Source organism: Nomascus leucogenys, chromosome 18, assembly GCF_006542625.1.
Source record: "Nomascus leucogenys isolate Asia chromosome 18, Asia_NLE_v1, whole genome shotgun sequence".
Lineage (NCBI taxonomy): Eukaryota > Metazoa > Chordata > Mammalia > Primates > Hylobatidae > Nomascus > Nomascus leucogenys.
The window spans coordinates 27,969,919-27,995,533 of record NC_044398.1 but is presented as its reverse complement, the minus strand read 5'-3'; the positions used below and the strand labels follow the sequence as shown (position 1 = coordinate 27,995,533).

The 25,615-nt window shown below is 47.6% G+C and overlaps 1 pseudogene; it reads right to left on the bottom strand.

Annotated features, from left to right (window-relative positions):
• Positions 1-1,555: 1,555 nt before the first annotated feature.
• On the bottom strand, positions 1,556-6,099 carry LOC100583325 (annotated as a pseudogene).
• Positions 6,100-25,615: the final 19,516 nt, after the last annotated feature.

The window sequence follows — 25,615 nt, the reverse complement described above, 5'->3', positions numbered from 1 at the left end:
TATCATTATTATTATTTCTTAGCAAGATCTTAAAAATATGCATCAGGCAGGGCATGGTGGCTCACGCCTGTGATCTCAGCAATTTGGAAGGCCGAGGTGGGTGGATCATTTGAGGTCAGGAGTTCGAGACCAGCCTGGCCAACATGGTGAAACCCTGCCTCTACTAAAAATACAAAAATTAGCTGGGCATGGTGGCGGGCGCCTGTAGTCCCAGCTACATGGGAGGCCAAGGCAGGAGAAGCTCTTGAACCCGGGAGGTGGAGGTTGCAATGAGCAGAGATCACACCACTGCACTCCAGCCTGGGCAACAGAGCGAGACTCCGTCTCAAACAAACAAACAAACAAACACAAACATGCATTTCTGAAACAAGAACACAATACTGTCAAAGACAGACATAATATTTATATGGATATTCTTCCCCCTTTCTGAGACAGAGTCTTGCTATGTTGTCCAGACTGGAGTGCAGTGGTTATTCATAGGCATAATCCCACTACTGATCAACTGATCAGCATGGGAGTTTTGACCTGCTCCGTTTCTTTTTTTTTTTTTTTTTAGTTTGGGATATGACCTGTATTGAGCTTATGCACCAGAGTGGAAATAATGCCTGTACAAAACCAAATGTTTGTTACTATAACTTCTGCATCGCTGTTAAAATCCAGTTTTTTTTGTTTTGTTTTGTTTTTTTTGAGACGGAGTCTCGCTCTGTCACCCAGGCTGGAGTGCAGTGGCGCGATCTCGGCTCACTGCAAGCTCCGCCTCCCGAGTTCACACCATTCTCCTGCCTCAGCCTCTCCGAGTAGCTGGGACTACAGGCGCCCGCTAACACGCCCGGCTAATTTTTTTGTATTTTTAGTAGAGACCAGGTTTCACCGTGGTCTTGATCTCCTGACCTCGTGATCCGCCCGCCTGGGCCTCCCAAAGTGCTGGGATTACAAGCATGAGCCACCGCGCCCAGCCAAAAATCCAGTTTTTAAAAAACTCAGTCAAAACCCACTACTTTGGAATCAATAGCTTTTTTGAAGCCATAGTAACACTTCAGTATGGTTAAGACTAGAATGCAGAAATTGGTTGGTTGGAAAGCTAATTAAACTTCCAACCTGCTTAGATACAATTACAAAAAGACAAAATTGTATCTAAGTAATTTTGTATCACCTCTGGGGGCGGTGGCTTACGCCTGTAATCCCAGCATTTTGGGAGGCTGAGGCAGGCAGATCACCTGAGGTCAGGAGTTCGAGGCCAGCCTGGCCAACATGATGAAACCCATCTCTACTAAAAATACAAAAGTTAGCCGGGCATGGTGGCGGGCGCCTGTAAACCCAGATACTTAGGAGGCTGAGCCAGGAGAATCACTTCAACCCGGGAGATGGTTGCAGTGAGCCAAGATCATGCCATTGCACTCCAGCCTGGGCAACAAGAGAAAAACTCCGTCTAAAAAAAAAAGAAAAAAAACGATGAAATTGTGTTTTTCACAGAGATACAGCCCACTGGAATCACCACGCTGGACAGCTGGTAGAGTACTTAGAGTCTCGAGATAATAAAGAATCCAGGCAGCCTTTAGATAGCCTGCTGTTGTCCTTTCTTCCCCATCAGAGATCTGTGAGTGTGTGGAATGACACCACCACCAGCAATTGTAGCCTTGATGAGAGAATCCAATTCTTCATCTCCACAAACAGCAAGTTGCAAGTGACGAAGGGTAATATGCTTTACCTTGAAGTCTTTTGATGCCTTTGCTGCCAGAGCAGGTAGCTGTATGGTGAGTTACTCCGGGATGGCTATGCTATGCACTGCGGCAGTTGCACCCACATGCCTATGACTGGTCGTCCTAGATCTCAGGTGTCGATGAATATGTCCCACTGGGAACTGCAGGCCGGCTCTCTGTAAGTGGGAAACCGCCTTTGTCTTGTTTTTTCCAGAGTCCTTCCCAGCCTTATTGCCAGTCGTTTTGAATTCTGCTGAAGCTCAAACAAGCAAGACAGAGAAAGGGCTAATCAAACACCCAGCAAGATCCCACCACCTATTTCTTCAATGCAATGCAATTTAAACTGCCAACCTGCTCCTTTTCTGATCTGGGCCAGTTCACCCCTCCTTAGGCAACCTGGTGGTCCTCGCTCCCGGGAGGTCATCATATTGATGCCGAACTTAGTACCCAATCGGCATAGCATGCTACAGCCCAGAACTCCCGGGCTCAAGTGATCTTCCTGCCCCAGCGTCCCCAGGAACTGGCACTGCAGGTGCGAACCACTATGCCCAGCAAGAACATAATTTATGTAGATATTCCATATGCAAATATATAAACCTGAGACAAAAACACAATACTGTTGGGGTTTTGGTTGTTTTTGTTTGTTTTTGAGACAGCGTCTCACTCTGTCACCTAGACTGGAGTACAGTGGTGCGAATATGGCTTACTGCAGCCTTGACCTCCTGGAATCAAGCAACCCTCCTGCTTCAGCCTCCCATGTAGCTGGGGCTACAGGCACATGCCATCACACTCAGCTAATTTTTTTTATTTTTTTTGTAGAGACGGGGTCTCACTTTGCTGCCCAGGCTGGTTTTGAACTCCTGATCTCAGTCCTCCACCTCAGCCTCCCAAAGTGCTGGAATTACAGGTATGAGCCACCATGCCTGGCCACTATTGTTTTTTTTGTTTAGGGGAACATTCAAAGGACAAAAAGGAGCTCTTTAAACTTAAAAGTATAATGTGAGAAATCAAAAACTCAGTAGAAGGATTGGAATATAAAATTGAGGAAATCTTACAAAAGCATAGTCACAGAAAATAGGAGAGAATAGATAAGAAAATTAGAGGCCTAATACAGGAATTCCACTTTCTGAATAATAGGAACTCCATTAAAAAAATAAACAAGAAAACAACAGAGAAAAAGGAGTGGAGGAAATGATCAAAGAAACACCCGGGCTGGGCACAGTGGCTCACATCTGTAATTCCAGCAGTTTGGGAGGCCGAGGTGGGTGGATCACAAGGTCAGGAGTTTGAGACCAGCCTGGCCAACATAGTGAAACCTCGTCTGTACTAAAAATACAAAAAATTAGCCAGGTGTGGTGACAGGCACCTGTAATCCCAGCTCCTCAGGAGGCTAAGGCAGGAGAATCGGTTGAACCTGGGAGGCGGAGGTTGCAGTAAGCCAAGATCGCACCACTGCACTCCAGCCTGGGTGACAGAGCAAGACTCCATCTCAATAAAATAAAATAAAATACCCAAAGGAAATTTTCAAAAACGGAGACATACATTTCCAGTTTAAAAGGGCCCAAGATGTTCTTGGTCCAGTGGATGAAAAGAGACCAACATCAAGACAAATCATTATAATTCAGAACACCGAAGACAAAGAGAAGATCCTGCAAGTTTCCGAAGGGAAAGGGGAGCAGTTCAGGAATTAGAGTGGCTTGAATGTCTCAATAGATGCACTGGAAGTTAGAAGACAAGCAAGCAATGCTTTCAAACTTCCAAAGGAAAATCATCTCCAATGTAATTCTTTTTTTTTTTTTTTTTTTGAGACAAAGTCTCACTCTGTTGCCCAGGCTGGAGTGTAGTGGCGCGATCTCAGCTCACTGCAACCTCCATCTTCTGACTTCAAGCAAGTCTCCTGCCTCAGTCTCCCATGTAGCTGGGATTATAGGCATGAGCCACCAGACCTGGCTAATTTTTTGTATTTTTAGTAGAGACAGGGTTTCACCAAGTCTCAAACTCCTGACCTCAAGTGATCCACCCACCTTCTGCTCCCAAAGTTCTGGGATTATAGGTGTGAGCCATGGAACCCAGCCATTCAACTTAAAATTGTATACCCAACCAAACTATCTTTTTTTTTTTTTTTTTGAGACGGAGTCTCGCTCTTTCACCCAGGCTGGAGTGCAGTGGCATGATCTCGGCTCACTGCAGGCTCTGCCCCCTGGGGTTCACGCCATTCTCCTGCCTCAGCCTCCCGCGTAGCTGGGACTACAGGTGCCCGCCACCTCGCCCGGCTAATTTTTTTTTTGTATTTTTAGTAGAGACGGGGTTTCACCGTGTTAGCCAGGATGGTCTCGATCTCCTGACCTCGTGATCCGCCTGCCTCGGCCTCCCAAAGTGCTGGGATTACAGGCGTGAGCCACCGCGCCCGGCCAAGACAAACTATCTTTTTTTTTTTTTTTGAGATGGAGTCTTGCTCTGTCGCCCAGGCTGGAGTGCAGTGGCGCAATCTTGGCTCACTGCAAGCTCTGCCCACCTGGTTCACGCCATTCTCCTGCCTCAGCCTCCCGAGTAGCTGGGACTACAGAACCAAACTATCAATCAAGGTTGAAGACAGAAAAAGACATTTGAGTCATTTAAGGTTCAGAAAAAAATGTTTATATACTCAGGAGCCTCCTGGATGATAAGGTAGTAAACCAAGAAAAAGACAAGGGGAAACAGGAATCTGACATGTGATAGATAAAAAGAATCCCCCAGGATGTTGGTAAAAAGAGACTGCAAGATGACAACAATGCAGCAGTCCTATAGGACAACCAGCCTAGACCAGATAAGGTCAGAAATGTCTAAGAGAGATTTCTTCTTTTCTTTTTTTTGAGATGGAGTTTTGCTCTTGTCATCCAGGCTGGAGTATAATGTTGCGATCCCGGCTCACTGCAATCTCTCTCTGCCTCCCGGGTTCAAGCAATTCTCCTGCCTCAGCCTCCCGAGTAGCTGGGATTACAGGCACCTGCCACCACGCCCAGATGATTTTTTGTATTTTTAGTAGAGATGGGGTTTTACCATGCTGGCCAGGCTGGTCTCAAACTCCTGACCTCAGGCGATCTGCCCATGTTGTCCTCCCAAAGTGCTGGTATTACAGGCACGAGCCACCATGCCCAGCCATGTCTAAGAGAGATTTCTTCAAGAAAATAAAATTGATAGAATATCATCTGAAAGTATTAAGGGAAGATTATAACAACAGAAAGAGCTTGGCATTAAACACATAGGAAACTAAGTAAATGAAGGGGGGGTGGAGATAATTATTAGCTCTGGGGAAAATAAAAAATTGTGCATAGTCCATCACATGGTAATAGTGTTTACATGGTGGTATTAATGTAAACACTGGCTATTGCTCTAACCAAATTATTGTATGACTATAGTGGAAAGATGGAGGCCAGGAAGGGCTCATGAGTTGTTCGAGTATGGAAGATAATAAATAATGCCTAAAACTGAAAAATCATGATGTAGTAATAAAATAATATTATTGAGGGAAATGGAGACAAATGCCAAAAGAATGAGCTATAAAAATTGAAGATGGCCAGGCATGCTGGCTCACACCTGTAATCCCAGCACTTTGGGAGGACGAGGTGGATGGATCACTTGAGGTCAGGAGTTCAAGACTAGCCTGGCCAACATGGAGAAACTCCATCTCTACTAAAAATACAAAAATTAGCCAGGTATGGTGGCATACGCCTGTAGTCCCAGCTACTCGGGAGGCTGAGGCAGGAGGAGAATCTCTTGAATCCGGGAGGTGGAGTTGCAGTGAGCCGAGATCACGTCATTGCACTCCAGCCTGGGCAATGGAGCGACACTCTGTCTCCAAAAAAAAAAAAAAAAATTGAAGGTGATTATCTCTGCTAAGGGGAAGGGAGAGGGCTCTTTTTCATAAGTCTTGCACCATCCTTTGACTTTTTAAACTATATAAATGAATAACTTAAATAAAAATTAAAACTTTGACCCAATTTCTATCTCCAAACATACAAGCTGAGGCAAGCAAACACACAAAGCAATGTACAGACAAAGCATCCGAAACCTGAAAAAGAAAGTTAAGTTGTACACAGGGAAGGAGAGCATATATGTAGGTAAGAGGAACAGCAGGACTTCCGGAAATAGGCCGAAGATATTAATGATACGTCCTTAGACTCATCCAGGAAACCATCATATTTAACATGACCTGGAACTTGACCTTCCAGGATGCAGTCTGTTCTCCCAGGGATGGGAGGTGGGAGCTTCCTTAGGGAAAGTAATGTGGGATGGAAGTTTCTAAAAGCCAAAGCAGCCATCACTCTCTCCTCACTTCCTGTTCCTCTTCATCCATTCTCTGCTCCATCCTCCACCAGCCCCTCAGGACTCAAGCTTAGAGATACTGACCTGTGCTCATGTTTGCGAAGATCAAACTGACTGAGGGGTTTAGGACGCATTTAAGAGCCAGCAGACAAATCTGTCTTTACTTTTACCCCTGCATCCTCTCTCCCCAGCCATGTTTGTGGTATCTGGGCAGACAGCTCAGCCAACCCACCTGCACAGCTTCCCCAGACATTCCACACCCAGACAGTGGTGCCAGGAGTAAAGCGGCAGAGAAAGGGAAGGTATTAGGGGAGAATTAAGGTGAGGAAGTGACTCAGCCCCGCATAAGCCTTCAGGCATCCGGAGGAGTTCTCAGGAGGCAGTGGCGGCTGGGCTGCATTTCAAGCTGGCCTGTGAGTGAGGCTGAAATGTGACTCGCTCTGCCCCGCCAGGCACTGAGTGTGGTGGGGGGAGGGCTGGCTAGGGCTGGCTGTGCTCCTGTCCCCAGCCCAGACTCCCAGAACATCCCTGGTGGGCTGGTTGTGTTTGGGATCACTGGATTTTGCATGGCAATGGGTTTCTTTCTTCTGGGTTTGTTTGCCTTGCATAGGGTGGAACCAGGTAGAGAGGTGACTACTGCAGGAGCGGCCTCTCCCGTGAAAGAAGCTGCTCACCTCGAGGACAGAGGGCGGTGGGCTTTGGGGGCCTGGCAGGGGAAAGCAAGCCTGTAGGCGGGACCACTGCTTCGTAGAGAACATGCTGCCTTTCAGTCAGACAATTCAAATTCAGGTTCTTGACCTTGGACAAGATACCAGCCTCTCAGAGATTGTTTATTCATGGAACAAACCCTGGAAAACAAAATTACCTCGACTGTTCGTCAAATACGTTCACTCTGTAACCACCTCTAATATGCCAGGGTCTGGGTTCAGTTTAGAAATAATTTTTAAAAGTAAGCCATCTCACTCCATTAAGATGGCTACTATCTGGCTGGGCGCGGTGGCTCATGCCTGTAATCCCAGCAATTTGGGAGGCCAAGGCGGGAGGATCGCTTGAGCTCAGGAGTTCAAGACCAGCGTGGGCAACATGGCTAAACCCCGCCTCTACAAAAAAAAATATTTAAAATTAGGCAGGCGTGGTGCCATGCACCTGTAGTCCCAGCTACTTGGGGGCACTGAGGCAGGAGGGTTGCTTGAATCGGGAGGTAGAGGCTGTAGTGAGCCGAGATTGTGCCACTGCATTCCAGCCTGCGGGACAAAATGAGGCCCTGTCTCAAAAAAAAAAAAAAAAAAAAAAAGATGGTTACAATGAAAAATAAAAATATATTTAAAAATAGGCTGGGCACAGTGGCTCGCACCTGTAATCTCAGCACTTTGGGAGACCACACTGGGAGGGTCATTTGAGGCCAGGAGTTGGAGACCAGCCTGGACAACATAGCCAGAACCTGTCTCTACATAAAATTTAAAAATTAGCCAGGCATGGTCACACATGCCTATAGTCCCAGCTACTGGGGAGGCTGAGATAGTAAGATCCTTGAGCCCAGGAGTTCAATCTTGTAGTAAGCTATGATCATGCCACTGCACTGCACTCCAGCCTGGGCAACAGAGCAAGACTCTGTCTCTGTAAGTAAATAAATACATATTTTAAACATAAATAAAAACCAGAAAATAACCAGCCTTAGCAAGGATATGGAGAAACTGAAATTTTTTTTTTTTTGAGACAGAGTCTCGCTTTGTCACTCAGGCTGGAGTGCAGTGGCGTGATCTCGGCTCACTGCAAGCTCTGCCTCCCGGGTTCATGCCATTCTCCTGCCTCAGCCGCCCGAGTAGCTGGGACTACAGGTGCCCACCACCACGCCCAGCTAATTTTTTTGTATTTTTAGTACAGACGGGGTTTCACTGTGTTAGCCAGGATGGTCTCGATCTCCTGACCTCGTGATCTGCCCGCCTCAGCCTCCCAAAGTGTTGGGATTACAGGCGTGAGCCATTGCGCCCGGCCGAGAAACTGAAATTTTTGTGCACTCTGGGTGGAAATGTACAATCACGCATCTGCTGTGGAAAACAGTATGGCAGTCCCTCAGAAAATTAAGCATAGACCAGGCATGGTGGCTCACACCTATAGTCTCAGCACTTTGGGAGGCCAAAGCAAGAGGATCACTTGAGGTAAGGAGTTCAAGACCAGCTTGGGCAACACAGAGAGGTCCCCATCTCTACAAAAAAAAATTTAATTAGCTGGGGATGGTGGTGTGCACCTGTGGTGCCAGCTACTTGAGAAACTGAGGCAGGAGGATCGCTTGAGCCAGGTTGAGGCTGCAGTGAGCTGTGATCACACCACTGCACTCCAGCCTGGATAACAGAGCAAGACCCTGTCTCAAAAAAAAAAAAAAAATTCAGCATAAGCTGAATGTGGTGGCTCACGCCTGTAATCTCAGCGCTTTGGGAGGCAGAGGTAGAAGGATACCTTGAGCCCAGGAGTTCAAGGTTGCAGTGAACTATGATCACATCACTGCACTCCAGCCTGGATGACAGAGTGAGACCTTGTCTCGTAAATAAATAAAACATAAAATTACTATATGATCCAGGCCGGGCACAGTGGCTCACACCTGTAATCCCAGCACTTTGGGAGGCCGAGGCTGGTGGATCACCTGAGGTCAGGAGTTCAAGACCAGCCTGGCCAACATGGTGAAACCCCGTCTCTACTAAAAATACAAAAATTAGCGCCGGGCATGGTGGCTCATGCCTGTAATCCCAGCACTTTGGGAGGCCGAGGCGGGTGGATCACGAGGTCAGGAGATCGAGACCATCCTGGCTAACACGGTGAAACCCTGTCTCTACTAAAAATACAAAAAATTAGCCAGGCAAGGTGGCAGGCGCCTGTAGTCCCAGCTACGCGGGAGGCTGAGGCAGGAGAATGGCGTGAACCCCAGGGGGTGGAGCCTGCAGTGAGCTGAGATCGCACCACTGCACTCCAGCCTGGGTGAAAGAGCGAGACTCCTTCTCAAAACAAAACAAAACAAAACAAAAAAAATTAGCCAAGTATAGTAGTGAGTGCCTGTAGTCCCAGCTACTCAGGAGGCTGATGCAGGTGAATTGCTTGAACCCAGGAGGAGGAGGTTGCAGTGAACCGAGATGGCACCACTTCACTCCACCCTGGGCAACAGAGTAAGACTCCATCTCAAAAAAAAAAAAAAAAAAAAGTTGCCATATGATCCAGCAGAATATTTGCCTAAAATAACTAATTATACTCACCATATGGGCACCACAGTTTCCTAGATGAACAGAGAGTATATCTAGTAATATTTAAAAACACGGCATTGACAGGCAAGGTGGCTCACGCCTGTAATCCTAGCATTTTGGGAGGCTGAGGTGGGCGGATCACCTGAGGTCAGGAGTTTGAGACCAGCCTGGCCAACCTGGTGAAACCCTGTCTCTACCAAAAATACAAAATTATCTGGGCATGGTGACACATGCCTGTAATTCCAGCTACTTGGGAGGCTGAAGCAGGAGAATTGCTTGAACTGGGAAGCAGAGGTTGCAATGAGCGGAGAACGCGCCATTACACTCCAGCCTGGGCAACAAGAGCAAAACTCTGTCTCAAAAAATAAAATAACATAAAATAAAATAAATAAAGACGTGGCATTGCTAAATACCTATTTTACTCTCCATTTCGACTTGTGAGATATGTATCTGTAAGTGTGTGTGGTGAGGGCATTAGGCAGACCTACCCAGAAGTGCTTTCCTGAGCAAGGATATCCATAGCAGAGATTGTTCATTGTCCTGCAAATCCATTCTCCCTTCTTCCTTAATCATGAAACTCCCAGCTTTTAGCTGGGCACACAGCCACCAAGAACAAGGACTACATTTCCCAGTATCACTTGCAGATCTTTCTTTCTGTGAGATTAAGCTCTGGCCACTGGAATATATGCAGTGCCTGTGTGACTTTCTGAAAGTGTATTCAAAGGAAAGGGACAAAAATTTCTTTTTGTCTTTCCTACTTCTTGTTGGCTAGGATATAGATGTGATGGCTGGAGCTCAAGCAGCTCAAGCCATTTGCAGAGACAGTGGAACAAGAGCAAAGGAAGCTACCTCGTGGAGCACTGTCAGTCTGGATAGCTGACTTCAGATCTTCATTTATGTGGGAGGGAAATGTATTTCTATTTTGTTTAATCTGCTGTTATTTGGGGATTTCTGTTACTCACAGAAAAAAATAATTTTTTTATTTTGGGGTTTTGTTTTGTTTGTTTTTGTTTTTTTGAGATGGAGTCTTGCTCTGTAACCCAGGCTGAAGTGCAGTGGCGTGACCTTGGCTTACTGCAATCTTTGCCTCCTAGGTCAAGTGATTCTCCTGCCTCAGTCTCCCTAGTAGCTGGGATTACAGGCGCCTGCCACCACGCCTGGCTAATTTTTGTATTTTTGTAGAGACAGGATTTTGCAATGTTGGTCAGGCTTGTCTCAAACTCTTGACCTTAGGTGATCTGCCCACCTCAGCCTCCTAAAGTGCAGGATTACAGGCATAAGCCACCGCACCCAGCCAGAAAAAAATAATTTTAACTGACTATCACAGTAGCCAATAAACCTTGGGCTTACTCCCATTGGGGGTCTCTATACACCATTTTTCTTCTCCTCTTTTTTTTTTTTTGAGATAGGGACTCAGTCTCTTGCCCAGGCTGGCATACAGGGGTATGATCATAGCTCACTACAGCCTCTAATTCCTGGACTCAGGTGATCCTCCTTCCTTAGCCTCCCTCCCAGAGTGCTAGTGTGTGAGCCACCATACCTGACCTTTTTTTTTTTTTTTTTTTTTTGAGACGGAGTCTTGCTCTGTCTCCCAGGCTGGAGTGCAGTGGCGCAATCTCGGCTCACTGCAAGCTCTGCCTCCCGGGTTCACGCCATTCTCCTGCCTCAGCCTCTCCGAGTAGCTGGGACTACAGGCGCCCGCCGCCACGCCTGACAAATTTTTTGTATTTTTAGTAGAGACGGGGTTTCATCGTGGTCTCGATCTCCTGACCTCGTGATCCACCCGCCTTGGCCTCCCAAAGTGCTGGGATTACAAGCATGAGCCACCTCGCCTGGCCTTTTTTTTTTTTTTTTTGATATGGAGTCTCACTCTGTCACCCAGGCTGGAGTGCAGTGGCGTGATCTCAGCTCACTGTAAGCTCCGCCTCGTGGGTTCACGCCATTCTCCTGCCTCAGCCTCCCAAGTAACTGGGACTACAGGCGCACACCACTACACTCAGCTAATTTTTCTGTAGTTTTAGTAGAGACAGGGATTCATCATGTTAGCCAGGATGGTCTCGATCTCCTGACCTTATGATCCGCCCACCTTGGGCTCCCAAAGTGCTGGGATTACAGGCGTGAGCTACCGCACTCGGCCACACCTAACCATTTTTGTCCTCCCTTTTCCCCAAACTCTTACCCTGACGAAACTAAGAGAGTTCAATTGGTATTACCTGTTAGGAGAGACTACCCTAGTGCTACTGAGTAAGTTGAACTGCAAATGAGACAGTCTAGAAGCAGATGCATTTCAGAAAACAGGCATTAGCTGGGAAAGTTGAAAATCACATACTCCATGACCCAGCACTTCCTCTTAAATATATTAAATAGATGTGTGCATTAGGAGTCACATACAGCAGCATTGTTAGTAATTGCCAAAGACTGGACACAATCCAAATGACCATCAACAGGAGAATGGCTAAGTAAATTGTGGTATGATGATACAATAGAAACGGCCATGCAGCAGTGAGAATGTATAACTACCGCCACAAGCATCGACACAGGCAAAAGTCCAAAAAATATGCACAAGGACAGCAAGCCACAGAAGAAAATGTGTGGTCATAAATTCAAAACAAGGCAACGTCTTGTCTTGTGACATAGACATTCACAGTCAAACAATAAAGAAAAGTAAGAAAATGGCCAGAGGTGGCCGGGCGCGGTGGCTCACGCTTGTAATCCCAGCACTTTGGGAGGCCAGGGCAGGCGGATCACGAGGTCAGGAGATCGAGACCACAGTGAAACCCCCTCTCTACTAAAATACAAAAAATTAGCCGGGCATGTTGGCGGACGCCTGTAGTCCCAGCTACTCGGAGAGGCTGAGGCAGGAGAATGGCGTGAACCTGGGAGGCGGAGCTTGCAGTGAGCTGAGATTGCGCCACTGCACTCCAATCTGGGCGACAGAGCGAGACTCCGTCTCAAAAAAAAAAAAAAAGAAAATGGCCAGAGGCAGTGGTAACGCCTGTAATCCCAACACTTTGGGAGGCCTAGGCAGGCAGATCACTTGAGGTCAGGAGTTCGAGACCAGAGGCAGTCTGGCCAACATGGTGAAACTCCATCTCTACAAAAAATACAAAAATTAGCTGGGCGTGGTGGCAGGTGCCTGTAATCCCAGCTACTCGGGAGGCCGAGGCAGGAGGATCGTTTGAACCCGGGAGGCGTAGGTTGCAGTGAGCTGAGATTGCACCACTGCACTCCAGCCTGGGCAACAGAGCGAGACACTATCTCAAAAAAAAAAAAAAAATTAAGAGAAGTAAGAAAATGAGCCAGGCACAGTGGCTCACGCCTGTAATCCCAGCACTTTGGGAGGCCGAGGTGGGCGGATCACCTGAGGTCGGGAGTTTAAGACCAGCCTGACCAACATGGAGAAACCCCATCTCTACTAAAAATACAAAATTAGCCAAGCGTGGTGGCACATGCCTGTAATCCCAGCTACTTGGGAGGTTGAGGCCGGAGAATCCCTTGAGCCTGGGAGGCGGAGGTTGTGGTGAGCCAAGATCGTGCCATTGCACTCCAGCCTGGGCGACAGAGCGAGAGACTGTCTCAAAAAAAAAAAAAGAAAAAAAAAAGAAAAGTAAGAAAATGATTCCCCTCAGAATCAGATTAGAAGTTACATGAGGGCAAGAGGCGGGGAATGATGATGTCATGGAGGGGGCCAGGAAAGGCTTCTGAGGTTCTGGCAAGTTTCTATTTCTTATCCTGGGGGCCAGCACATGGGGGTGACTATATGGGTGTTTGCTTTGGAACTGTTCTTGAAGCTATACACATACATTGTCTGCTCTCTTGTGCCTGTAAGAGAGATGGAGGGAGGAAGAGTGAAGACAGTGTTTTGACAGTGGATGGGGAGAGAATGAATGCCTTTTTCCCTCTTCCTTCCCTGTCAGCATTCATGACTCATTCCACCACTATTTAACACTTACTCCATTCTGCTTGAATTACTGTTAGCTGTTAACACGTCTGTCTCCCTCTGTCATTAATTTATTCATTCAGCTGACAATTACTAAAAGTCCCCAAGGTGTCTGCAGGAGAAAGGGGCGACTGAAGAGAGTTAACCAATAAAAGGAAACAAACCTGGGCTCTTTCCTCCAGCAGCTCAGTCTTAGGTTAGGGTGGGGGACAGGAGAGACAGATTTCTCTGGAGCTCTGTGGCAATTTGGCCCTGTGCCCTCAGGGCCTGGGCTCTAACAGAGGTGGAACTGTGGGATCCACCTGAGAACCTGCAGCCCTGTATCCTTCACTACCTGGCACAACCATGGAGACAGCTGCTGTGTGTTAGGGCCTGGGTAAGTCAGTGTGAGTCTCTGCAAGCTTCAAATGCAAGTTTAAATTGAAAGCCTCGTTGACTATCCCGGAGAAGGGATTTCAGAGAGTCCTGGTTCACTGTCCTCATAAAATTCACCTAGGATGCTAGTTAAAAATTCAGGTTTTGCCGGGAGCAGTGGCTCACGCCTGTAATCCCAGCACTTTGGGAGGCCAAGGTGGGTGGATCACCTGACATCAGGAGTTCAAGACCAGCCTGGCCAACATGGTGAAACCCTGTCTCTACTAAAATCACAAAAATTATGGCCGGGCGCAGTGGCTCATGCCTGTAATCCCAGCACTTTGGGAGGCCGAGGCAAGCAGATCACGAGGTCAGGAGTTCCAGACCAGCCTGGCAAACATGGCGAAACCACATCTCTATTAAAAATATAAAAATTAGCCAGTGCGGTGGCATGCACCTGTAATCCCAGCTACTCGGGAGGCCAAGGCAGGAGAATTGCTTAAACCTGGGAGACGGAGGTTGCAGTGAGCCAAATTTGCACCACTGTACTCCAGCCTGGGCAACATAGCAAGACTCCATCTCAAAAAAAAAAAATAAATTTAAAAAATACAAAAATTAGCTGGGCATGGTGGCAGCCGCCTGTAATCCCAGATACTCGGGAGGCTGAGGCAGGAGAATTGCTTGAACCTGGGGTGGGGTGGGGCGGAGGCTGCAGTGAGCCGAGATCTCGCCATTGCACTCCAGCCTAGGTGACAAGAGCGGAACTCTGTTTCAAAAAAAAAAAATTACGTTTGGCCTGGTGTAGTGGCTCACACCTGTAATCCCAGCATGTTGGGAGGCCGAGGCAAGAGGATCACTTGAGCCCAGGGGTTTGAGACCAGCCTGGACAACAAAGCAAGATCCCGCCTCTACAAACATTTTTAAAAAATTAGCCCCATGTGGTGGTGCATGCCTGTCGTCCTAGCTACTCGGGAAGGTAAAGTGGGAGGATTCCTTGAGCCCAGGCATTTGAGGCTGCAGTGAGCTATTACTGCACCACTGCACTCCAGCCTGAGTGACAGAGCGAGACGTTGTCTCAAAAAAAAAAAAAAGTTTCTCAGGCTCTTGTCCTAGGTCGAAGCCCAGGAATCTGGATGTAAAACTAGCTCTTCCAGTGTTATGTGTGTTGTCTGGTGATACGTGCGTCCTGCTCTTTTCCGAGTGTAAACTATATTTCACCATCTGGGAAGCCCTGAAGTGACTGGGTTGGGGGTTAGCAGAGTGGCCTCCTCATTCCCAGGAAAGTGCTAGGTCTGAGGTGGAGAAGGCCTTATTCGTATCTCTCAGTATGTCTCTTGGGGGTCAGTGAATGTTTGTGGAAGCCAAATGAACTAAGAATAAATGAGAAAGAACACAACATTTATCTGAAATATAAATGAATCCTGCTCCCAACTCTGGAACATGCAAAATACTGTTCTATTAGTATTTGATTTTTTTGATATTGTTTAGAGAGAGGACCTGGCTGTGTCACCTAGGCTGGAGTGCAGTGGCACAATCACAGCACACTGCAGCCTCAAACTCTTGGGCTCAAGTGATCCTTGCACCTCAGCCTCTCTGTAGGATTACAGGTGTGTGCCGCCATGCCTAGCTAATTTTATTTTATTTTATTTTTTTGTAGAGATGGGGTCTCACTATGTTACCCAGCCTTGTCTCCAACTCCTGGCTTCAAGTGATCCTCCTGCCTCGGCCTCCCAAAGTGCTGGGATTATAAACATGAGCCACTACGCTTGACCATGTCCTACTCATACTTGTGTTCATTTGAAAACATTCTGAAGTGGTACCATAAGGTGTTTGAGAGCTCATCTCTGGATGTGGGTTTTAATCCCTGTTCTTCGACTTGCTATTTGTGTGACTTTGGGCACATCATATGATGGCTCTGTGACTCAGTTTCCCCATTTGTTAAATGGACATGCTAATAATGGTACATATATGTATCAGAGGGCTGTTCCGAGGACTGAAAGAGTTTATATATGAAACGTAGTTAATATCGTATATGGCACACTACTACTAGAATGGTAAATACTGTGATTTGTGATCCCCTTTGCTTTTGTCTTGCAGTGAGAAGGTGGAGCCAGGCTTGGGTGGAGACAAACCCAGGAAGGGAGAAGGGACTTTTCTAGAGCCAGCCAGCCTTCCTGAATAAAAGAGGCTCAGAAAACCTGGGTGGGGCTCATGCTCCCTGAAACCAAGGAAGAAAAACCTCCCTATGGAGGGCAGAGCTCCGTATGCAGGCCACAACTGGCCTTTCCTGGTTGGGAAGCTTCTGTGGCACCTGGTAACTCACTCCTGCGTGCATTTTTCCTCCTTTAGCCTCCGCAGTTTCACCATACATTGAAGCCAGACCCCGCAGAGTTGCTGAAAAGGCTCCTGTGCTTGCTTTCCTGGGCAGTCAGGAGGGAGGAAACCAGAGAGCAAGACTGGGTCATTAAAAACCTCTGGAGGAGAGGACCTCGGGTAAGTCAGCATTTTCCTGCTTGGATTCAGGGTCCTCCCCTGAAAAAATGAAGGAACTGGACATGTAGATGTGCCCAGTTATGCTCAGAACAAGAGGGAGGTGGGTTATGTGGCAGCTGAACTGAGATCAGAGGTGACCCAGGGAGTGGGGATGTATCGGGGACTCCCCTGCAATTCGAGGCATTTTCCTCCCAAAAGATTTATGTCCAAAATTATGGTCCCATTTCACAGATAAGAAAATCAAGTCATAAAACAATTAGGCAACTAGGAGGTATGGAAATAAACGAAGCCCACTCAAATGAAAATGAGCAAAGGCTATTTATTCAGAGCTTGCTATAGCAAGGGAGTCAGCTACCATCACTTGCCTTTGTCAGAGGACTCAAAGGTGGGCAGGGGAGTGGGGAAGCTTTGTGGTGGGAAAAGGGGAGGCTTTGGGTGTGCCCTGATTGGAGGCTGTTGACATCGGGAAGCTGTAGGTGGGCTTACTAGAAGCAGGACATCCTATGTGACTGGTTAGGGGAGCACATCTGGCTTCCTCCAGTTGGTCCTAAATTGCACATTGGGGCAAAAATTAGGATGTTGTTGGTCAAGTTCTGGCCATTTTGGGCTGATTGCTGCAGAGGTTGTTTGGCTTCCTGGACTTGGTTGCCAGTGGTGGGTCGGCTTTCTGAATTGGTTGCTACAGGTTGTGGGTTGGAGTTCTATTTTTAAATATAGTCTGGCCATTGCCCATTTGTATGTTCAGTCTCAGAGGTCTTCATGGCCCTGCACCCAAGCAGCTATCTCTGCTGTGGCCTGCTGCTGCTGCAACACCTCGTATGACCGTGTTTGCTTAAAGGAGGCTTCCCATGGAGGAGCTTTTCCTCCAAGGAACTCCTCCAGTAAAGCTGCATAGAGCTGGATGGCTCCCAGCTGGAAACTGAAGGCCAGTGTTCCATCTGGCAGCTGTTTCTCCAGCTGCTGCTTCTACACAAAGGAGGTTTGCATAAAGGGGGTCAGCCTTGCCCACACCTGTGGGGAGTTGTTTTAAGGTGGTTGATGTCATCACTTTCCAGCTTCATGATCCTGAGCAGGCTGACTTGCTTCTCTGAGCCTCAGTGTGGAATGGTGGTACTGCTATGGCTACATGGAGAAAAGGAAGAGCAATAGAGAAGGTGTGGGTGAAAGGGACTCTGAATGCCGTGGAAGAGTTGGTGCCCAAGTGGGTTTCTGTTTTACCCACACCAGTATTCCCAAGCTACACCCATCTCTTCTAGCCAGCTGTTTCTGGCTTCGGGGCATTCTCATCACCTCCAAGAGTCTGATTGGGCCCACGGGTCCCCTTTGCATCTGGTTTCCACATGTCTGCACCCACCGGCAGGGCAGGCAGGGCCACTGTTGATTTCTGGCTTATTCCCCAAGAGCTGGCTTTCCTTCCTTGGAAGGCAGGGGCAGTTGTTTGTTTGTTTTGTTTTGTTTTGTTTTGTTTTGTTTTGTTTTGTTTTGTTTCGAGATGGAGTTTCGCTCTTGTTGCCCAGGCCGGAGTGCAGTGGCACAATCTCAGCTCACCGCAACCTCCACCTCCCGGGTTCAAGTGATTCTCCTGTCTCAGCCTCCCGAGTAGCTGGGATTACAGGCATGCACTACCATGCCTGGCTAATTTTGTATTTTTAGTAGAGACGGGGTTTCACCATGTTGGTCAGGCTGGTCTGGAACTCCTGACCTCAGGTGATCCGCCCGCCTTCCAAAGTGCTGGGATTACAGGCGTGAGCCACTGCGCCCGGCCTGGTAGGGGCACTTTTGATGCATGTGCAAAAGCTCTTCTGGGACTTCTCAGCCACTCCTGAGATTTTCTTCCCCTGCAAGATGGGAACTACACACAACTAGAAAGGCTGGGAGGGGTAGCAATGCACAGCTTCAGATCCCTCATCTGTATGATGGAGCTGCTTATGATGCTTACTGCCTATGGATGTGGTGAAGAGTAACTGGGGCCTGTGGGCAAAGCACTCAGTACAGTGCCTGGAACATACTTGGTGCTCAGGAAATGGGGACTGCTTCAATATGCTTTGTGGCTGGGGTTGTATTCACCCTAGAGATACTGGTCCTCTCAGACCTGAGTCCCTGGTCTAGACTGAAAATGGAACATATGGAGAGTTCCTGAGGACAATTACAAATACGCAAAACAAGTAATCTCCTCTGCCTCCCTAATTCCTTCTTTCAACAAGTAGGTGAGGTTTTTGTTCGTTTGTTTTTATTTTTTGAGACAGGGTCTTGCTCTATCACCTGGGCTGGAGTGCAGTGGCACAATCATAGCTCACTGCAGCCTCGACCTCCTGGGCTCAAGTGATTCTCCTATCTCAGACTCCCAAGTAGCTGGGACCATGCCCGGCAAAATTTCATTTTACTTTTTGTAGAGACAGGGTCTCCCTATGTTGCCCAGGCTGGTCTCAAACTCCTGGGAGCAAGTGATCATCGCTCCTTGGCCCCCCAAAGTGTTGCAATTACAGGCATGAGCCACCACGCCCTGCCTCAACAAATAGTTTTGAGCCCCTATTGTGCATCAAGCTAGATACTGGGGATATAGAGGTGAACTGAACAGGTGTTCTGTGGAGCTTAGAGTCTAGTAGAAAGCAGTCAGCAAACACAGAGTCACATAAAAGTAGTATAAAATGTGGCCAGGCGTGGTGGCTCAAGCCTGTAATCCCAGCACTTCGGGAGGCTGAGGCGGGCAGATCACCTGAGGTCAGGAGTTTGAGACCAGCCTGGCCAACATGGTGAAACCCCATGTCTACTAAAAAAAAAAAATACAAAAAATTAGCTGGGTGCACCTGTAATCCCAGCTACTCGGGAGGCTGAAGCAGGAGAATCGCCTGAACCCAGGAGGCAGAGGTTGCAGTGAGCCAAGATCGTGCCATTGCACTCCAGCCTGGGCAACAAGAGCAAAACTCCGTCTCAAAAAAAGAAAAAAGGTATAAAATGTGATGAATGCCAGGAAGGAAAATGACTGCTCATATAATCCAATTTTGGTCATTTGTGGGGTAGGTGGGGATATGCAGAAATAACCTTTAAACTGAGACCTAAAGGACAGAAAGATGCAAGCTCCCCTTGGCATACTTTCCCTTGCCTTGGTTTTTTCAATTCTCAGGTATTTCTGAAGCATCTACTCCAGGCCTTCCTCTGTCACAGGCACTATGAGGGATGTGAGAAAAATAACAGCACAAGGTCCCTGTCCCTAGTATGTCTGGGAGGCAAAGACATTCCAGGCCAAACTTATGAATGATGCAAGGCAATAGATAACAGCAAAAGAGGAAGAGGCAATTCAAAGCATAGCACATCAGGACTTCTGGGAGGGAAAGGCAAGGTCAGCAGGAGTTTCCTGGCCCTAGAGAATGAGAGGAGTTTGGACAGGCAAAGAGGAGGCAGAAGTGGGCCCTGGGGGAGAAGGGGCACATTGTATTGGTGGAGGACAGAGAGGGTCAGTCACTGGAATATTGGGCCAAGCAATAGGAGATGGGTTAGAAGACAGCAAGCTTTGGATGCCGTGCAGGCAATGGGGAGCTAGTGAAGATTCTTGAGGAATTGAGGGAGTGGTATGTTGTTCTGAAGAGGTGACTCCCACAATGCATGAGGCATTGTGCATTGGAAGACTAGGCTGACCAGGAGATAATCTGCTTGGCCCACTGGGGTTCACCGAGAAGGCTGTTCAGGCCTCAGGTTAAACTGTCAATCTTTTGGGGGAAGTAACCAGGATGATGTTATCACAGAGTGTCAGATCCTTTCCAGCTGTGACTTCAAACTGGTTCCTGTAAAAGAGACACATTGTAGGAGTGTTTTAACAGGAAGGAGGGATGACGGCTGAGGAGCTAGGGCATAGGCCTCACAGGGTTGCTGCAAAGAATTGAGGTGACAAACTTGAATTCCCACTCCAGTTTTGACAATAATTGACGTGTGGTTTTGGGCAAGCAACTTCTTAGTTCTCCATTTGCAAAGTGAGGTTAGGTAGCCCTAGGGCTTAGCCAAGAACTTGGCACACAGTAAGCACTTAATAAATAGTATTTTTATTTATTTCATCGTTAATAATTCATTAGTCCTTTCTAAGGATTAATCTGAGGTTCTCAAATGCTTTGAATCTCTCATCTCAGAATCTTGCCTTGTCCTTGGTATCTGGGCAAGATTCATGACTAGGTCTGGGCCTCTCTCAGATTGCTTGTTTTGTTTTGTTTTGAGACAGAGTCTCGCTCTTTCGCCAGGCTAGAGTGCTGTGGCGTGATCTCGGCTCACTGCAACCTCCAACTCCCTGGTTCAAGGGATTCTCCTGCCTCTGCCTCCCGAGTAGCTGGGATTACAGGCATGCGCCACCGCGCCCAGCTAATTTTTGTATTTTTGGTAGAGATGGGGTTTCACTATATTGGCCAAGATGGTCTCGATCTCCTGACCTCGTGATCTGCCTGCCTCGGCCTCCCAAAGTGCTGGGATTACAGGTATGAGCCACCATGCTCAGCCAGATTCCCTGTTTTAAAATCCTGTGATATTTGCCTCTGGGCCATTCCTGAACTAAGAACAAAAGCAGTCTGGAAGAAAAATGTCTTCATGATTTGAGAAGCTACCAAGAGCCAAGTTGAAGGTAATTTTTAACAAACAGGCATAGTTCATTTCATAGATATAGCATTCCTAAAAAGGTGTGTGCAATATGGCATTTTCCTAAATAGAATTCCATTTTCAGCATCCTGGAGGAGTTCATTCTTTTAAGAAACTCTGCAAGGAATCCTTTTAAATGTTGCATCTCGGATGTTGGGCCACGTGCAATTTCCCATGTGGGACAGGAAACCTGTCCTAGAGAGAACTGCTCCTCTGCTCACACACATCCATGTGTTCAGACTCACACTTATGCAGTTTGCACTCACAGACACCCACAGGCACCTGGAAATGGTTCCTCTCCTGCTCACAGTGCCCTCACACTCGTCAAAGTGAGTGCATGGATACTCGTGTGCACACGCATGCACTAACATGCACAGACACATGCTCTTATTGGCAGCCTTGTGTACTTCCAAGGAGCTGCACACACAGGGCAGAGCGCCAGGATCTGTTTCTCCAGGGAACAGCTGTAGCTTATCCATTAGAACATAAAATCCAAGGCCAGAGTGAGGCCTCTGCTCACTTAGCCTGCAGAGAAAGCCTTGTATCCAGTATCTTTATTTGAAAATGTTCCCTCCAATCACTAGTGGAATAATGGATTCTGCCATAGATAACTTCTCCAAAAGCAAAGGCTGGTGGAAGGGTAGGTTTCCATTCTTCCTATCACAGGGTGTTTTTGAGTGCCTAGGGCAGTGTCCCAGGCAGTATCTAGGCAGGTAGGTACAGAGGGTACAATAGTGAACAAGTCGATGTCCTTTCTGCTCCCACAGAGCTCATAGCTCATTGGGGATTGTTGGTCTTCTAATGCCATAACAAAATCCCGCCAACTTAGAGCCTTAGAACAGCACCCATTTAAGGCTGGGCACGGTGGCTCATGCCTGTAATCGCAGCACTTTGGGAGGCCGAGGCGGGCGGATCACGAGGTCAGGAGATCGAGACCATCCTGGCTAACATGGTGAAACCCCATCTCTACTAAAAATACAAAAAGTTAGCCAGGCGTGGTGGCGGGCGCCTGTAATCCCAGCTATTCAGGAGGCTGAGGCAGGAGAATGGCATGAACCCGGGAGGTGGAGCTTGCCGTGAGCCAAGATTGCGCCACTGCACTCCAGCCTAGGTGACAGAGCGAGGCTCTGTCTCAAAAAAAAAAAAAAAAAAAAAAAAAAAACAGAATAGCACCCATTTAGTATTTCACAGCTCTGTAGATCACAGGTCCAAGTCAGCTTGGCAGGTTTCTCTGCTCAGGCTTTTATAAGGCTGACATAAAGGTGGTAGCCGCTGGATCTTCTCCGGGCCTTTGGGAAGAATCCACTTCCAAGGTCATTCAGTTGTTGCCAGAATCCAGTTCCTTGTGATTGTAAGAGTGAGGTTCCTGGCTCCTTGCTGGCTGTCAGCTGGGGACCACTCTTAGCTCCTTGCATGTGGGCCCCTCCATCTCAGAGCCAACAGAGACTGGTCAAATCCTTATCACGCTTGGAATCTCTCTGACTTCCTTTTCTACTGCCTCCAGGTGGAGGAAATCTCTGCTTTTAAGAGCTCACATGATCAGATTAGATTGTGCCTGCCTGGATACTCAAGGATACTCTCCCTATTTTATTTTATGTATTTATTTTTTCCTTTTTTTTCTCTCTCTTCTCTTTTTTTTTTTTTTTTTGAGATGGAGTTTCACTCTTGTTGCCCAGGCTGGAGAGCAATGGCGTGATCTTGGCGCATTGCAACCTCTGCCTCCTAGGTTCAAGCAATTCTCTTGCCTCAGCCTCCCAAGTAGCTGGGATTACAGGCATGCACCACCATACTCGGATAATTTTGTATTTTTAGTAGAGACGGGGGTTTCTCCATGTTGGCCACGCTGGTCTCAAACTCCTGACCTCCGGTGATCCACCCACCTCGGCCTCCCAAAATGCTGGGATTACAAGTGTGAGCCACCGTGCCCAGCCTACTCGCCCTTTTTTTTATTTGATTTCTATTTTTATTTTTTTGGAGACAGAGTCTCACTCTGTCACCCAGGCTGGAGTGCAGTGGTGCAATCTCAGCTCACTGCAACCTCTGCTTCCCGGGTTCAAGCAATTCTCCTGCCTCAGCCTCCCAAGTAGCTGGGATTACAGGCACGTGCCACCACGCCCAGCTAATTTTTGTATTTTTAGTAGAGATGGGGTTTCACCATGTTGGCCAGGGTGGTCTTGAACTCCTGACCTCAGGTGATCCACCTGCTTCAGCCTCCCAAAGTGCTGGGATTACAGATGTGAGCCACTGCGCCCGACCTACTCTCCCTATCTTAAAGTCCAGAACTTTAATCACATCTGTGAAGTCCCTGTAGCCATATAACAAAACATCTTCACAGGTTCCAGGGACTGGAGCATGGTTGTCTTTTAGGAGCTTGGAAGGGGAGATATTCTGTTTATCACAGGAATATAGAAAAGAAACGTAATTTTTTTTTTTTTAAGACAGAATCTTACTCTGTCACCTGGGCTGGAGTGCAGTGGCACGATCTCTTCTCACTGCAACCTCTGCCTCTCAGGTTCAAGCGATTCTCCTGCCTCAGCCTCCTGAGTAGCTGGGATTACGCTGATAATCCGGGCGCAGTGGCTCACACCTGTAACCCTAGCACTTTGGGAGGCTGAGGTGGGCGGATCACCTGACGTCAGGAGTTTGAGACTAGCCTGGCCAACATGGTGAAACCCCATCTGTACTAAAAATACAAAAATTAGCCGAGCGTGGTGGTGGGCATCTGTAATCTCAGGTACTTGGAAGGCTGAGGCAGGAGCCAGGAGAATCACTTGAACCCAGGAGGCGGAGGTTGCAGTGAGCTGAGATCGCGCCGTTGCACTCCAGCCTGGGGAACAAGAGCGAGACTCTATCTCAAAAAAAAAAACCCAAACAAAAACAAAAACAAAAACAAACAAAAAAATACACACTGATAAACCTTAATAAAGGGAGTAAAAAGTTGCAATGAGAGCATGTAGCAGAGACACCAAACCCTTTCCAAGGGATTGGTAAGGCATGCATGGCTTCCTAAAGGTTAACATCTAAGCTGAAATGTGAAGAATGGGCTCAGAGTCAAAGAGTTAATACTCCCAGACAGCACTGTGCTTGCAGAAAGCTTGAGGGGGCTGTGCCCTCAGGGCTATATTTGCCTTGGTGCCATCAGTTTAGGTCTGAATTTCTGAGCGGGGCATCTTTTTTCTTTTTTATTACCCAAAGAAAATATTTTAGAGGCAGAGTCTCACTATGTTACCCCATTTGGTCTCGAACTTGGGTTCAAGTAATCCTCCTCCTCAGTCACTTGAGCAGCTGGGAAGAGCAGTGGGGCCTGGTAGGCCAAGTTTATTAGCAGGACAAAGCAGGACAGGGTGGAGCTCCTGGTGCTTAGCGCCCCAGCAGTGGCCACTCTGCAGTGGGCAGAGTTCATGGTCCCTGCATTAAGTTCCCAACCTGCCACCCATTTCCTGTGGCACCAGGGAGAATTTGTGACCTTCTCTCATTTTGCTTCTGATGCTTCTCCTGTTTTATTTTTTATAGACACTGGTCTCACTATGTTGCTCAGGCTGGTCTCAAACTTCTGTGCTCAAACAATCCTGCCTCGGCTTTCCAAAGTGCTGGGATTATAGGTGTGAGCCACGGCGCCCAGCCACTTCTCCTTTTTGAGGTGCTTTCCTTCCCCATCTTCCCATTTTTAGTTGATATTATTTTGAAGTAGGGCCTCAATGCAAAACTCTTTAGTTTGTTCATTCATTCATATGTTCACCTATTAATTAAAAATACTATCTATTGAGCACCTACCACATGTCTGGTACAGTGCTGTGGAGATACAGCAGACAACAAGGTACTGGGGGGCCCCTGCCTCGCTGTCTGAAGACAAGCTAAATGGAAATCTTTCAGCTAGAGTCCACAACCATTCATTCAGGAAACTAAAAACATCTGTTCAAAACCTGTTGCTACATGCTGTGGAGTCTTTCCTCTCAGAGGGAAGCCAAAAGAACAGTGGTACTTACCACGGATTGAGCGCTAGCTACTTTGATACTGTTATTGACATCCCCATTTCACACAGGAGGAAAGCGAGGCAGATGGAGGTTTACCCAACATTGCTCAGCTCATAAGTTGCCAAGCCAGCATTTCAATCCTGCATTCTGACCTACAGGAGTTGCCTGCTCTAACATTAGGGAGTTTATATGCCTGCCAGACACCAGGCATTGTGGAGGGCGTTGTATAAGTCCTATCATTTAATTCTCCTAATAACCCTACCAAAGGGTGATACTTATTGCCACTTTAGAGATGCAGAAATTGAGGCTCCGGGAAGTACAGTACCTAGCCCCAGGACACATAGCCAGTGAGTGTCAGAGCTGGGCACTGAGCTCATTTCTGTCCAGCTCCTCTGCAGAAGGGAGGGACAGAAGAGGATTGAAGAGTCAACCTTAGAGAGAAAGGAGCCAGGGGGGAGGGAGAGGAAGGTGGGAGAACAAGATGTCCCCAGTGGATGAAACCCAGCAGAGTTGACAGTAGAGGAGGTGTGAAGGATAAGGCCTGGAGGTGGCATCAGGATGGGAGACAACAGTTTTCTATGGGGAGTTGTGCTCAGAAGCCTGATTATAGGTGGGGCATGGTGGCTCATGTCTGTAATCCCAGCACTTTGGGAGACCAAGGCAGGAGGATAGCTTGAGGCCAGGAGTTTGAGCCTAGCCTGGGCAACATAATGAGACTCTGTCTCTACAAAAATAAAAATAACAAAATACCTAGGTGTGATGATGGTATCTGCAGTCTCAGCTACTTGGGAGGCTGAGGTGGGAGGATCACTTGAGGAGTTGGAGGCTGTAGTGAGGTATGATGGTGCCACTGCACTTCAGCCTGGTAGACAGAGTAAGAATCTATCTCTAAAAATAAATAAATAGGGCGGGGCACAGTGGCTCACGCCTGTAATCCAACACTTTGGGAGGCCCAAGAGGTGGATCTCTTGAGGCTAGGAGTTCAAGACCAGTTTGGCC